We start from the raw sequence: 16,806 nt of genomic DNA, 5'->3' as shown, positions 1-16,806 counted from the left end.
CCACCTACTATCTATACTAATATTATAAAGAGCAAAGATTTGTTTGTTTGTATGTTTTGATAGGCTCTGAAACTACTAAACCGATTTGAAAAATCATTTCACTGTTGGGAAGCTACACAAGCTACAGCTCTGACGGCCTCCGTAGCCCAGTGGTATGCGCGGTGGATTTACAAGAGTGTAGTCCTGGGTTCGATCCCCGGCTGGGCCGATTAAGGTTTTCTCAATTGGTCCAAACCGAAAGGAGTGTGGATTGTCTTCCTACTCCTAACAAGTTAGCCCGCTACCATCTTAGATTACATGATCACTTACCAGGTGAGATTGTAGTCAAGGGCTAACTTGTACAAAATAAAACACTATCCCCGTGTGCTATAGGCTATATTTTATCTATTTCTACGTGAAACGGGAACCACGCCGGTGAAATGACGTCATTCATTTGGTCTTATAAAGATAGACGTCCACATATCAACATCGCAAGTGTCGGACACATCGCAAACTGATTTTTAATTTTACAATGGATTACCGATTTACCGCTGATCATCCGCATCGTGCGATCCGTACGATGCGGATGATCAGCGGACACACTTGTACGACTTGATTATATGATACGATGCGCCCGATACTTACGATTCAGATATGTGGACGCCTACCACAAAACGCCTGTACGCCGCTCGACGTGTCCTTGCTGCAAGTGGAAGAATACGCGTAACGACAAAAAACTGTACGATCATACATACGTTCACTGGCGCACATGAGAACTGGTCGCCCATTCAAGTTTCAACCATCCACAATGCCGTTTCGTCTCAAGAAGCGGTAACTGATCCGAGTGGGGTGGGGGGGAGGGTAGTCGCTTAGCAACTGCGCCGTAACTCGCCGCGCACGTATGGCCAGACAATCGCAATTATTATTATTAGCAAACACACGATTAAGGTATCGTCATACGTACAGTTGACTATGACTTGGTGACCTTATTAAAGTTCCATTTTGTTTCAACGGAGGTGGGTAGAGAATTACTCTGTTACTAGTACTTCGTGTTTTTTACTCACACGATATTTATAAATAAAATACGGAACTCTATAGCAAAGAAAACATTGTTTGAAACAGGGAAATTACGTATCTCGTGTATTTACGAGTATCATATGCCAAGATCTGTTACCAAATTTATATTATTTTGAGTGCCTCAGTGGTATGCGCGGTGGATTTACAAGACGGAGGTCCTGGGTTCGAACCCCGGTTGGGTCGATTGAGGTTTTCTTAATTGGTCCCGGTCTGGCTGGTGGGAGGCTTCGGCCGTGGTACGATTACATGTAGAAATCGAAAGGGGAGTGGATTTCCATCTTCCTCCTAAAAAGTTGGCCCGCTTTAATTTTAGATTGCATCATCACTTACATCAGTTATACAGAATAAAAAAAAATATTATAACTGATGGGTCACCATAAAACTGTATAGTGCTCGTACCTACACCGATTTACAAAAACGAAATTTCTTAAGATTACACTTAAACCAATTACAATAATGTATGAAACCCTAATGATTAAACAAATTTAAGTTTTACTGAAAATTTACTTGGAAATTAAAGTTAAGTTACCTACGGCAACAAAATTCCTGACTTAGACGGAATTAACTAATTTCTTGTGATTTTCATCTTAGTTCTTGCAACTCAATAATAGTTTCTAAATCGAATTCTGTTTGATTTAGACGTAACAAGATTTTAGTTCTAACGAAGTTATAGTTCACAATGTCCCAATTAGACTAAGTAATCATGTATAGTCCTAAAGCCACTTCCACAGTAACAACGGTTAGGATTAATTGGACTTATTAATTGCTGCCCTAGTGGGTTGCTCTTCTACTCAATACAACCCAATACCGATACCGTTGAAGGCGAAGCTTTTATACTATTAGATATGTCACTAACGGGCGAACAAATGTGGCTAATTATCTTAATTTAATTCAATCGCATAGACAACAACGAAACTTATTAAAAAAAATATTGTCCACAATGTCGAAAACTTTATATACATAAATCTATACTTATAACAAAACTGTAACAAGTCAAATGCTGTACATTGAAGATATTATGAAAATTTTTGTTGGAGGTGACACTGAAGCCAAAAATATTTTTTTTCGATGTTTTGTCTGTCTGTCTGAACGTGACTTTTTGGCCGGGCATCACGCTGAAACTACTGAATGAATTTAAATGAAACTTGGCATGGTTTAAGACCATAATACGGAGAAGGTTATAGGAGTTTTTATTGCGAAAATAAAATTAAAAGAAAAGAAAAAAAGAATGGGCTAAAATAGGGGTTGAAAGTTTGTATGGAAAGTCCTTCATTTTTAGAGTTAGTTTTAAAATATTGTTCATAAACCTTAAAAAATATACGAAATATAATGTAATTCAAAAAATTTTAAACTCAACCTCTAAAGTAGTGAAATAGGGCTTGAAAGTTTACATTGATTTCCACGCGGACGAAGTCGCGGACGTCCGCTAGTATATGTAAAATATAAGTAAACACAAAATTGTGCATGTGTGCGCTCTAATTGAGTAGCTAAATTCGGATCACTTTTTGCAGTGATTTTGTATTAGGCACGAAACATATCTATAGTATAAAATATCGTTGGCAGTACTCGTAGGTACACGAGACACTGGGTGGGAATTAGTAGCGAGGTGTAGGTATAGAAGGCGCGAGGGCCCAAGGAGGTGGGTCGGGAGGGAGATTCTTGTGGAGTCGGTCGAGTGATGATTTGTAGTGTGGTTAGCGTTCATCTAGCGAACTGTCGGCCCACTGCACATAACTCATCTCTAACAATGATGAATAGTGGACTCGCAATGTGGACAATTTACTGTTACGTACAAACACTTCAGAGCTATAGATGTTTGTAAAACCGACGTCATTTAGATAACGTAATTCTATCTACCTACAAATATCGTGCACTCCTTAAGTGCTAGAATGCAATACCTTTGACGGCTAGATTAACAAGAAGAAGGTCCTGGGTTCGATGCCCGACTGTGCCGATCGAGGTTTTTTTAATTGGTCCAGGTCTGGCTGGTGGGAGGCTTCGGCCGTGGCTAATTACCACCCTACCGGCAAAAGTCGTTCCGCCAAGCGATTTAGCGTTCCGGTACGATGTCGTGTATAAACCGAAGGGGTGTGGATTGTCATCCTCCTCTTAACAAGTTAGCCCGCTTCCATCTTAGATTACATCATCACTTACCATCAGGTGAGATTGATCCCGAACCTGATCCTGTAGCCATGTGGCACGTCGGTTCAATTTCTACACGACATTGTACCAGAACGCTAAATCACTTGGCGGTACGTCTTTATAACTAACTAGCCACGGCCGAAGCCTCCCACCAGCCAGACCTGAACCAACTGAGAAAACCTCAATCAGCCTAACCTAATCCACCGCGCATACCACTGCGCCACGGAGGCCGTCGACGAGTCACCTTTTCGGTCTTCAGTTTCCTCGACAGATTGACATCTAATTCACCATTTGAAATGCTTCTAAGACCGCATAAAGACATCAAAAACGACACTAATTGCTCATGTACATGTACAAATTGCTCAATAAATTGCCACTCACTTAGTGTAGTCCAAACTGCTCGCTGCTCCGGCAATGACCTAAAACAAACAAGTAGGCGCATTAATTTATTATCGCGCTATAAATATGTCACCAAGATGGCTTTAGGAAGTTCGCCGAACTACCAAACTACTCGCTAAGCACATTTAACTTGGTATAAAACTATCGCGAATTCCACTAACTAGTTTTGTGATTTATTGGAATAACAAGATTCATTTTCGCAAGCGGACCAGTTTCGCCCGAACAGCTAGGAGAAATAGTTATTAGAATATTATTGTCTTATATATACGGTGAAGGAAAACATCGTGAGGAAACCTGCACATATAATTTTAATTATCTGCGTGTGTGAAGTCTGTCAATCCGCATTGGGCCAGCTTGGTGGACTATTGGCCTAACCCCTCTCATTCTGAAAGGAGACTTGAGCTCAGCAGTGAGCCGATGGGTTGATAACGATTGTCTTATAAAAGACTGAAAAAAAAAGAAATAATCTTTTTTAGTTAAAAACTGGACGTTAGGGATAATGTAAACAATTGATTTATTTTGTTATTCTCCGCAAAAATGCGATAATCCAAGCATACCGTTGATATATTGATTCTAGAATTTTTCAATTAAAAAAAAATTTACAGTTTTTTTTAGTATTCTACACGATATTTCTTCGTTAACTTTAATTTAATGCTTTTTTTAATTATTATTTTTTGCTGTATAGTGTATAGGTAACACGTTATTTTTGCCACTCTGACTAAACATTCAATGGATGCTCTACATCCTCATTCTGTATGACTTACTTATTGTTATTTTTTTATTATTTACCAGTTAGGCCTTGACTACAATCTCACTTGATGGCATGCGATGATGCAATCTAGATGGAAGCGGTCTGACTTGTTAGGACGCGGATAAAAATCGACAACCCTTTCTGTTTCTACACGACATCGTACCGAAACGCTAAATGGCTTGGCCAGACTGAGCCAATTAAGAAAATCTGAATTGACCCAGCCGGGGATCGAACCCAGGACCTCCATCTTGTAAATCCACCGCGCATACCACTGCGTGACGGGGGCCGTCTATAATACATACACGTTATATCTACCACTAATCATCCAATGGATGCTCTATATCCTCTTTCTGTACCACTTACATAATGTTATTTTACATTATAATCAGTCGAGTTGTTAACAAACAGAAGAGTTTAGCAGATAGCGTACAAAACAAACACGCATCAACAATACCTGCATTCATAAAATAATAAATAAAGCAAACAAAGTTCAAGGCAACACTCCTACATAGCTCTCAACTCGGGCGTACGGCGGAGTAAAAGCGATTTCTTTGTTAGCACAGTACATCAATAATACAGTTGGGCTGGGGATCGGGTCGGGGCGTTGGTTGGTGCCCGCATCGTGTAACGAATGGACAGCGCGCATAAAAAATCAATAAAGGCCCGGCCTTCGCGGAGGTCGTGTGACGCGCGGATGTACCACCGCATACCGAGACTGTCCAAGATGGCGGACTTCTTTCTTTCTAACTTGTGACGATTTATTAGCAGACTTACGTGTTATGTTGTAACTGTTTGCTAGTCTGGTTAAAACTTGAAAATGATATAACCTAAGATATTTTATTTTGTTTCGTTTGCTCTGACACGACACCATACCGATTGTCCTAATATGACGGACTTCTTTCTTACTATCTTGTCGTGACGATTTAATAACTGACTAAGTGGTGTTAAATGAGTTGTGTTGTAAGTGTTTGTTAGTATAACTAAAACTAGAAAACGAGATAACTTATATTTTTTTTAATTTTGTTTGCTTTAAAACAGATCGCATGCCAAATCTCATAAGATGGCGGACTTCTTTCTTTCTCTATTGTAACTATTTATAAATTGACTTAGCTACAAGCTCGTACTGTGTACAAATGTATCTACATTATCAAGAAATAGAAACTGCAAAAAAATCTTAATAAAAAAAATTCAACCGACTTCAAAAACATAAAACATACTGACTAAACTAAAAAGCGGAAAATAACATTATACTAAGTTCTATATATCTTATTATGTTCTAACTGATGATCAGTTTCAAACAGTCGAATTGAGAACCTCCTCCTTTTTTTGAAGTCGGTTAAAAACAATCTTTAAATTTCATATTATTTTAGAACAAAAACGTTTTTTTTAAAACAATTATAACCTTCTTTAAAAACCAAAGTTATAATTTCGACCTATATTTTATTTTATAGATGGGATATTTATTAATCACTGAAATATACTACCAGAATAGGATTTCAGATAAAAATATCGAAAGCTGTCATAAATTAAAAAAAAAATCCTTATTCATCTTAACTGGGAATTGAACCTCAAGAAGCATCAATTATAAAAGATCGCTCCGCCACAGCGGTCGTCGGGAATACTTTGGCCGCGGTTCAAAGAGTTAACGCCGTTTTATTCAGTGCCAAGTGCAATATTTTTAGATGGATTTGTGACATAGCAGGTTTTGATGCGCGTAATTGCTAAATTCGTACTACTTTTAAGCCGACTAGTTTTAAATATTTCATACAAGCAGACGCCTACCGGTTTCACCCGCAGTTCCCGTTTCCGTAGGAATGCGGGGATAAAAAAGTCTATAGCAATCTTTTTTTTTTCATCTCACCTGATGGTAAGTGATGATGCAGTCTAAGATGGAAGCGGGCTAACTTGTTAGAAGGAGGATGACTACACACACCTTTTCGGTTTCTACTCGACACAACTACTCATAAACAAAGTAGCATTCTAATGGTACAATAAACTACAAAATCGCTTAAGTGTATCCAGAGATTACCCGTAGAACATCACAAACATTACCTCTTCATACTATTAGTATTTAGTATAGATAACACTAGCAAAACATCCGCAAAATCCACCACGTGGAAAACGCCTTAATAACTCCATGGCTATTGTTGTACTCAGTACAAACAAACGTTGCAGTAATATTGGTAATATTTAAAAGATATCATCTAACTCACCCTCTATTTCACAAAAGGCAACCTTAGTCCTTCAGCTTGCCTAGCATCAGTAGTTTCTAAAGTCAGCCCACCCACCATCCGATAAGCCTACATTTCTGCAGCGCTAACAGCATGACATCCGACAAAAACTCTTCGTGTGTTGGTCACGATGTACACATCATACAGTTCGTGACCAACACACGAGTTAGCGCTGCAGGCATGTGAGCTTATCGGATGGTGGGTGACTAGCATTTGAAACTACTGATGCTAGCAAGATGAGTTTAGCATTAGCGTTGATAATAATTTATCTTAAACGTAGCCTCATAATGTATCAAAAATCATGTTGTCAGAAGTTGTGATTGTTATCAGAACAGAATCGGTATCATACATTTTGTATGCGGCACATCAGAAGCCATCACGACATGTCACAACACATAAGTGTAAAAGTTGCCATACAAAATGTATGTGATACCGATTCTGTTCTGATGCGTCACGACACGACACGTCAGACAATTGTAAATCCGTCTTTAATTTCACCATTAAAGCAATCACAAATTAGATGCTTTTAAAATCTTCTATTAAGGTTAAAAAAAGAACAATTCTTTACTCAAGTTAATGGAAAAGTAGAAAAGACTAAGAAAACTGCACATTCTTTTGTATAAAGCTTGAAAGTTTCGAACTATCTCGGAAGTTTAAAAATAATATTTTTCCGTACTTGAAAGTTTGTAGGTTATGGTTCCTACATTTTGTTCTTAATGTTTTTTTTTAAACTTGAAGTTCACAAAACTGAAATACATTTATGCTCAGTTTAAATTGATTAATTATTATCTACTTTAAGTATTTTTATTCATATTAGTAAACAGAGATAAAAAGGGTTTAAATCGTCGAAAAAAACTATACAAAACAGAAACAAATGATTTCGGAACTCACATATTTATGTTCATATTTTGAGTTCAAATATAAAATTCTGAAAGTTTTTCATCATATTTTCATCAAACGGCAAATTTTCGCCTTCTGAGAACAGCATACCTAACGAAAAGACGCTGCACTTTAAATTCTTTGGCAGACGATATCTACTAAATCAATGAGAAACATTTGGAAAATACTAAAATGTCACGCCTCCTCACATTAATCAGCTCTCTTATGACGTTTTATCACGAAAATCATTCAACGCGAAACTAAGTGCGCGTCGGAAAATGCGTAATCGGGTTCCGTTATCACGCCAGTAAAATAGACAATAGAAAATTTTGCATTGTAGTAATTTTTTTTCTAGTTCTGTAATAATAATAAATTTTATTAACTATAGTATGCGCGTTATCATCTGAGTCGTCCGGTCATAAAAGTCAAAAAAGATAGGAATGTGCAGCGCGCCTACCTGCGCACCCTAATTATCGATAAACGGCTACCTGCGCACGTGCTAATGATGAGTCAATAATGATTTGGACGATTCTGATTGGTCGGTTTCTAATGTAATTGCATTGCGTATTTTTTTTGCTATAAATGTGTTTACTGCAATTAAATAAATACATTCATGTGTTACTCGTTGCGCACTATGGATACTTTATTTTCTAACGTTGATCTGAAGAAATTACATGGCGATATTAGCCCTCAAGCTCGAACACTGATTCACAACGTATTCCTGTTTCTCAATGAATTGAAAAGTGATCCGAATAAAGTGGCTTCTCTAAATTTCAACAAACCACGTGAAATGGCCGCATTTGTTTGTGGTGTGAGCAGAGCGACAGTGGACCGAATCAAGACGGAAGTATCACAATCAGGCAGTACCTGTATACCAAGAACAAATTTTAAGAAACCACAAACCGTCTGTTTAAATCGATAAAAGTTGTCATGACCGCCGATAGATGGCGTTAGTAGTCGTCTAACTCACGCTACCATTGTTCCAATTCGATATCATATAAGTTGAACGAATAAGCCCACCGCGAGGTTGTTACTTAATATTAGTTTCTATATATATTGTGAAGTGAGTAATAAAAGTTAATTCAAAAGAGTGTTGTGTTTAAATTGTAGTAAAGTGATCGAACATTATGGTGCCGAAACCCGGGATAAACTGTGAGTAAAAGAACTTAGAAAATAAAATCAGTGAAAAAGACTTAGTGCAATCGCGAGTGTTTGTAAAAAGACTTAGAAAATTCATACCGGTATTAACATAGAAAAATTTCGCTCCAAAAAAGACTTTGAAAATTTATACCTGTATTGACTTAGAAAAATTTCGTTTGAAAAAGACTTAGAAAAATTTATACGTGCATCAACTTAGAAAAATTTCGCTTCAAAAAGACTTTGAAATTTTATACGTGTATGGACTTAGAAAATTTTCTCTTGTGAACAAATATAATAATTTCACTTGTGAATAATTAAGAAGCAATCAATTAAATGTGTTTGAACTTTTTTCATGTTTTGTTAACCGGACATTTTAGTGACAACTGTTTCATTGAACTATAAATTATTTGGACATTCTTTATTATTGAACTTTACATAAACGAACTTTGTTTTTAAATTAAATTAGTGGTGTTAACATTTGAAAATAAAGATGCAGTCATTAATACTTGTTCAAGAAGATCGTTTTGAAAACTTAATAAAATCGGAAAGAAATTTTAAAAAATCACCTAAAGAGAGGTTAACAAAATCTTATACAGAATCGAGATTGGAGTCTGCAGATACATTATGGAATGAATTTAAATCAGATCATCGAGAAATTGTAGCACAAGCAACTAAAGAGATCAAAAGGGAATTATCATATTTTACTGAAGATTTATACGAACAATTTGAGGAATTTTACACTACCTACAAATCATTATTAAAAACTAAACTCGAGCAATTTAAGTCTACAATAGAAAATGTTAACGTTGCTATGCCTAATGTCGGATCGTGTTCAACGCATAACGAAGTGCATTTGCCATTAATCAAACTACCCTCATTTGATGGAAAATATTGTGAATGGCAATCTTTTCATGATTTATTCGAGAGTTTAATTCACACTAACAGAAGGTTACAAAGCGTTCAGAAACTTCATTATTTAAAGAGTTGTCTAAGTGGAGAACCTGAAGTTTTATTACGAAATTTAACCATTACTGATGCAAACTACGAGGAAGCGTGGACATTATTAAAAAGGCGATACGATAATAAAAGATTCAATTGTAACGCCACACTGAAGACACTATTCTCCATTAAACAAATGAGTCATGAGTCGGCTAATGCAATTAAACTTATTCTTGACACAACATTGAGTTGCCTTAAGCAACTGAAGAATTTAGGCATTGATATTGATTCTTGGGATGCAATCCTGATATATCTAGTGGTTTCCAAGTTAGATACCGAATCTCACAAACAATGGGAAATTCAAATGAGCAATTTTGCATCTGATGAACTGCCTAAATGGAGTCAACTTGCCGAATTCCTAGAAACTAGATTCCGAGCATTAGAAATGATAGATACCAGTAAAGCTAAGCCTTCTATTCAAGGCAATCAAGTATCCAAATCTAAATCCTTTCACACTTCAGTTCTTGACCAAACCAAAACGGTTAAGGATCCAATTTGTGCATCATGTGAAGGGAATCACTATCTTTATGCCTGTAAGAAATTTGGAATGCAACAGTCAAAAGAGAGACAAGACTTTGTACAGGCTAAGCGACTGTGTTTTAACTGCTTGGCACCGACTCATTCTGTAAAGAACTGTAGACTATCAAAATCATGTCAAAAATGTGGTAGACGTCATCACACACTCTTACACAACAACAAAGAGACTGATGTTTCATTTAGTACTGATGAGAACTTAAATCAAGAAACTAATACAACCCACCATCAAACGCAACCATCAACTTCGTTGGGAACCGAAAAGAGAATTATTTCAAGCTTCTCGACTGAGAAGCATCAACCTAGCGAAGTCCTACTTGCAACTGCGCGTTTGAAAACAAGAGATCGAAACGGCTGTGAGCACCACATCAGAGCATTGTTAGATCAGGGCTCACAGGCCTCATTCATCACGGAAGCTACAACTCAACTGCTTGGACTTAAGCGCTCACCAGTCAATGGTTGGGTGTCAGGTTTGGGGCCTGGCGAAACGAGAATTAAGTACATGGTTTCGTTACATGTCGAATCACGTCAGAATCCAGCAAATTCAATCCAAGTAGATGCATATGTGCTGAAATCATTTTCATGGTCACTTCCGTCGAGCAATCTTAAATCATCTGATCACCTAGAAATAGAAGATAGATTTCTTGCTGATCCAGACTATGCTACTTCCAGTAAAATTGACATTTTGCTTGGGGCAGAAGCATATAGTGAGATATTAATTGAGGGCATGATCAAACATCCAAAAGATAATTTAATTGCACAAAACACAATCTTTGGATGGATTATATCAGGAAGAATTTCGAGAGACACAAATACAAAGTATAGAAGAGTAGTTAACATGCACCTTAAATTTAGAGAAGACAATTTCGTGAAACAATTTTGGGAACTAGAGACAGAACCAAATAACATTTTCCAAAAGAAGCTTACGAATGAAGAAATCAAATGTGAAAATTTATTTCAATCAACTACTACGAGAGATAACGATGGGCGGTACGTTGTGAGACTGCCGTTCAAAATAGAAAAACCTGAATGTGAAGAAGGACAGTTTAGAGAGTTAGCTTTGAAAAGATTTTATAATAATGAGAAAAAGTTACTAAAGAATCCGAATCATTATGAAGAACATCAGAAAGTTATGAAAGAATATATTACACTAAATTATATGAAGTTAATAAAAGTAAGTAAAAGTAAAAGTAATGAAGAAAAGGCAGATTCTACAACAGTTTACCTATCACATCACGCAGTAGTCAAGGAAGACAAGGACACGACAAAAGCAAGAATAGTTTTTGATGCTACCCAAAAGGATGTGAATAATGTCTCATTGAATGACAGTCTAATAAAAGGTCGAAAATTGCAACAAGACTTGAAACATTTGTTGATGAGATGGCGATGTGGAAAAATTGCTATAGTTAAAATGTACCGTCAAGTCAGAGTACATGACGATGACACAAAATATCAACGTATACTCTGGAGACCCGATCCTAATCAGCCAATACAACATTACAAGTTACTTACCCTGACTTTTGGAACTGCTTGTGCACCCTATCTCGCAGTAAAGTGTTTACAACAAATAGCTAAAGATGAAGGTTATAAATATCCGATGGCTGCTGAAAGAGTATTAAAAGATTTTTATGTGGATGATCTGATGACTACATGTAAATCTGAAAAAGAATCTAAATTGATGTACAATGAAATGAACAATCTACTACATGGATCAGGCTTTCAACTTCAGAAATGGAGTAGTAATAGTGAAAACTTTCTAAAATACGCGAGTGAAGAAACAACTAGTTCTGATAAATCAATAAAAATCAAGGCTAACGATACACTAAAGGTTTTGGGCATTACTTGGAACCGGACAGCAGATGAATTTGAATTTGGAATAAATTTACAAAACACAAACGATAAGATCACTAAGAGAAGAATTCTTTTAGATATAGCTAGATTGTACGATCCAATAGGATGGATCGCACCTGTTAAAGTCAAGGCCAAAATTTACATCCAAAAGTTATGGCAAGCAAATTTAGATTGGGATGACACATTACCTGAAAATCTCTTATCTGAATGGTTAAACCTTAAGACAGATTTAGTCAACCCCAAAAAGGTTAAAATTCCTAGATGGATGAAGCTGACAGATAATTCACATCGAGAGTTACATGCGTTTACTGATGCATCTAAGTCGGCTTATGCAGCATTTATTTATCTGAGAACAGTGGACACAGAAGGTAATGTTCACGTGAGTTTGGTTACTGCCAAGACGAAGGTTGCACCAATAGAGAAAGAGGTATATATTCCGAGATTAGAACTTTGCGGTGCAGTTCTGGCTGCGAAGTTATTATACGAAGTATCCCAAGTGTTAGACATAAGTATAAATAACTCATTTGCTTGGACTGACTCGACTGTGGTGTTGGCATGGCTACGAGGTTTGCCGAATCGCTGGACAACGTTTGTTAGTAATCAAGTATCCGAAATTATTAACATTGTTGATTATGAACGATGGAGTCACGTAACGACAGTTTTCAATCCGGCTGACTGGGCTTCGATAGGCCCGCAGCCATCAGAATTATTAGATCATGAACTTTGGTGGAAAGGTCTGCAATGGCTTCATAGTAGAGAACTCGAATGTAACAAAACAGAATTTAATACACACAAAGAAGAGAAACCTATGAAGACTTATGTAGCAATAAAAGAAACAGAAGATAAATTTCCATGGACTAAATTTTCATCATTATCAAAAGCACTAAGAATTCTATCACTGTGTAAAAGATTTTTAATATTAACAAAATTATCAAAAGAAGAAAGACACAAGATAAAACCTATAATAACTACAGACGAAATAGATGACGTTGTAATCGTTAAAGAAGATAACATCCCTCTGGCCCAATGGGTCCTAGGAATTGTAGAGAAACATACTGGCAAGGACAACATAACTAGAGTAGTGTAAAAATATTTTTCTTAAAAGACCTGTCAGTAAACTATGTTTCTTACCTTAAACTTAGTTTAAAGTTAATTATCTTAATAATTGTCACGGTGGGCGGTAACTAACTTGTTATTTGTGTTTACATTTATACTGTTAGAAGTTCAAGATTAACATATTACTTCAACTTGTTCATTGTTACCCACATATTTCATTAAGGCTTAACATCTATTGTTCTAACTTTATTTGCATTGATTTGCTTTACTTTGTTTAGAGTAAATTTTATCTGAAGCTTGTATTGAATCATTTTGTTTGTTTTTTTGTAAGTAATTATTGTTAACCTTAATTTGCAAAATCATTTAGATCACTTTCTTTGAATTTGGTGAATTTTAGTTTGTTTCATCTTATTAATGTATGTTTATTTAAAGGACAAGTCCTTGATGGGCGGAATGTTTAAATCGATAAAAGTTGTCATGACCGCCGATAGATGGCGTTAGTAGTCGTCTAACTCACGCTACCATTGTTCCAATTCGATATCATATAAGTTGAACGAATAAGCCCACCGCGAGGTTGTTACTTAATATTAGTTTCTATATATATTGTGAAGTGAGTAATAAAAGTTAATTCAAAAGAGTGTTGTGTTTAAATTGTAGTAAAGTGATCGAACACCGTCACTAATATTGACGATTTTGATAAAAGTGTGTTGAAGCGAACTGTAGCTTCATTTTATGAGAATGGAGAGTATCCATCCGTGGCGAAAATTTTAGAAAAATTCCGTGAACAGATTGAAGACTCAGATGAAGATTAATTTTATTTAGTTAATAATTATATAATATGAAATATGTATTATATTAAATCAAATATTGTTAATTTTTTTAATTTTGTGAACAAGATACGATAATAAACTTTACTTATCGATAATATGTCTTTCATTGTTACACCCTTCACTAGACGGCTCCATAAGACCCATAAGTGCAAGCGAGATAGATATAGAGAAATGATTTATGGCCCTAAGACTCAGTTGTTAACGCGCGTACTATAACCCAAGTTGAGGCATTAGACACTACAATGGTGGAAGGGCATTGTATGTACGGTATTTATTGTATGTGTGGCAAAATTAAAAAAAAATGTTTTTTTCTTTCTTTCTATTGAAAAACAAGTACTAACTAAATGAATTAGCATTTACGATTCGTATGCCATGAATCTGAAAAAGTACAATACAATGAACTATAAGCAAACATGAGCTTGACGCAATATGTAATTATGTATTCAGTCGTAAAATCAAAACCAATCAAAAAAAATTGTAATTAAGTATAGTTTTAATTTTTTTTGTCTATTTTCTGTATTTAATACATCGATTCTCCCATTAGTACCTATTATATAGCTCAGCCGATATGAATGAAATAGAAACTCTTATTAGGATTGCTTCATGGAACCCAAAAAACGAGCGTGCTGTATAAAACGAAAGCTGAAATAAATTAGAACTGGTGTAATTTTGTAAGTCTGTTTTTGCGTTAAAATACTTACGATATTCATGAGAAACCAAATCAATTTAATTTTGACAAAATTCTAGTGATATCAGCTTTACAGGTGATTATAAACTTATAAAATAATTGAAAATATACCAATCCAATGGTTTTAACGACTTTATTTAGGGACAGTGAAAGTTAAGAAAGGTACATATACTAACATATTTCTCTTTACGGAATTATTATGAATAATATTTTTGTAATTTTCTAGTAAATATGTTACACACCGTAACACATTCCGACCAAAATCGTCACATATTTTTATTTTTATTTAAATATATGTTATATCTTTTAAATACGGCCAAAATTTCTTTTCCCCTCTAACAAGTCGGAAAATACTGTAGGAATAGGTACGACATTATCCTAAGCTCAAGTTTCAACGTAGTAATATTAATCCAACTTTTTAGAATTTTGTAAAAATATATTAATTCACGTAAACGCATTTCTATATCATTCATCATATTAAATTGGAAACCATCATATATTTTATAGCCGTGTCAGATAGTCAACTTTCTCACACGACAACCATCCAATTACTCGGCGGGTTTCAACAATGACACGGGGTCAACGACCTCAACGCGTGTGGAGATTGCAAGGTCCCGATACTAAACGCTCTCTACGACTGCGGTTGCTAGGCGGGTAAAACTAAGTGGAAACTATTTCAATGAGCATCATCAATAACTCAACAGTTATCTGGTGTAGATTAAAACCGATGTCTTGGGTTCGATCCTCACTCTTTGAATAATCTTAACACTAACAACATAGTTGGTTAAAAAAACGACAATATTTGATGTTTAAAAAAGTACATTCATTCATTATCAACATACATGAACATATTCGGCTCACTGCTGAGCTCGAGTCTTCTCTCAGGATGGAGGGGTTAGGCCATAATCGACCACGCTGGCCCAATGCGGATTGGCAGACTTCACACACGAAGATAATTCAGAAAATTCTCTGGTATGCAGGCCTCCTCACAATGTTTTTCCTTCGCCGTAGACACGTGATATTTAATCTCTTACAAAGCACACAGCTGAAAAGTTGGAGGTGCATGTCCCGGACCGGATTCGAATCAACACCCTCCTGAATCGGAGGCAGAGGGCACATCAACTGGGCTATCACGGTTCTCTTAAAAAAGTACATTCCATGTTAATTCAGTTAACATTTTTAACCGAAACTGTCCACGCAAACCAAACCCAAATCACGCATCACACTAATATTATAAAAAGCGAAAGGTTGTGTGTAAGTATGTTTGTTTGTTCCTACTTTACGCTGCGGCTACTAAAGCGATTTGACTGAAATTTGAAATTAAAATAGATTTTACTCTGGATTAACATATAGGCTACTTTTCATCAAAATACATGTTTGTGAAAAACTAAATTCCACGCGGAAGAAGTCGCAGACGTCCGCTAGTTGTATAATCATTGATCCGTGGTAGTAAACTAACTCTGCCGCTATACAAATTACAAACTATATACAACACAAATTTTATAACAAAACTTCCCACTGCAAGTTCCCTATAGCAAACTCCAAACGCTTTATTGCAAAACTATCTTCGGCGTTGTATCGCCGACTGTACGTGGCCCGTGCAACTTTCTATTCCGGCCGCGACTGTACCAGTGACCATTGTAAATGAAAAAATTACGCATTGTGTAATTGATCCATAGCAGTAAACTCTAACTGGCTGCAGCTATACAAACTAATAGCAACACAAATTTTATAACAAAACTTCCCACTGCAAGTTCCCTATAGTAAACTCCAAACGCTTTATTGCAAAACTATCTTCGGCGTTGTATCGCCGACTGTACCTGGCCCGTGCAACTTTCTATTCCGGCCGCGTCTGTACCAGCGACCATTGTAAATGTAAAAAATTACGCATTGTGTAATTGATCCATAGCAGTAAACTCTAACTGGTTGCCGCTATACAAACTAGTAGCAACACAAATTTTATAACAAAACTTCCCACTGCAAGTTCCCTATAGCAAACTCCAAACGCTTTATTGCAAAACTATCTTCGGCGTTGTATCGCCGACTGTACGTGGCCCGTGCAACTTTCTATTCCGGCCGCGTCTGTACCAGCGACCATTGTAAATGTAAAACGCATTGACCTACGGCACTAGTGCGCTGCAAGTACAACTTTCTTTGATGCCTGTAGCGTGTTTTCTAACCTGCCCGGCTTAGTGTGTGTGCGAGACCGGTTTTAATAAATGCCCGGCTCTGCAGTATAAATAACGTCTA

General features: G+C 36.3%; 2 protein-coding genes across 7 annotated transcripts in view; one reads left to right on the top strand and one right to left on the bottom strand.

Moving 5' to 3' along the window:
- The window catches only part of LOC128199462 (uncharacterized), a 480,879-nt gene that overhangs the window by 123,869 nt on the left and 340,204 nt on the right, over positions 1-16,806 (top strand). The gene's annotated exons all lie outside the window — the stretch shown is intronic.
- Positions 1-16,806, bottom strand: part of LOC112051313 (C-terminal-binding protein) — a 157,608-nt gene that overhangs the window by 69,091 nt on the left and 71,711 nt on the right. For all 6 annotated transcript variants that reach the window (XM_052889089.1, XM_024089906.2, XM_024089910.2 and 3 more), the window contains one exon: positions 3,580-3,617. The gene's annotated coding sequence lies outside the window, so the exon portion shown is untranslated. The remainder of the gene's footprint in view (positions 1-3,579; positions 3,618-16,806) is intronic.

The sequence above is a fragment of the Bicyclus anynana genome, chromosome 24 (assembly GCF_947172395.1).
Source record: "Bicyclus anynana chromosome 24, ilBicAnyn1.1, whole genome shotgun sequence".
Classification (NCBI taxonomy): domain Eukaryota; kingdom Metazoa; phylum Arthropoda; class Insecta; order Lepidoptera; family Nymphalidae; genus Bicyclus; species Bicyclus anynana.
This window is presented reverse-complemented; position numbering and strand designations above follow the sequence as displayed.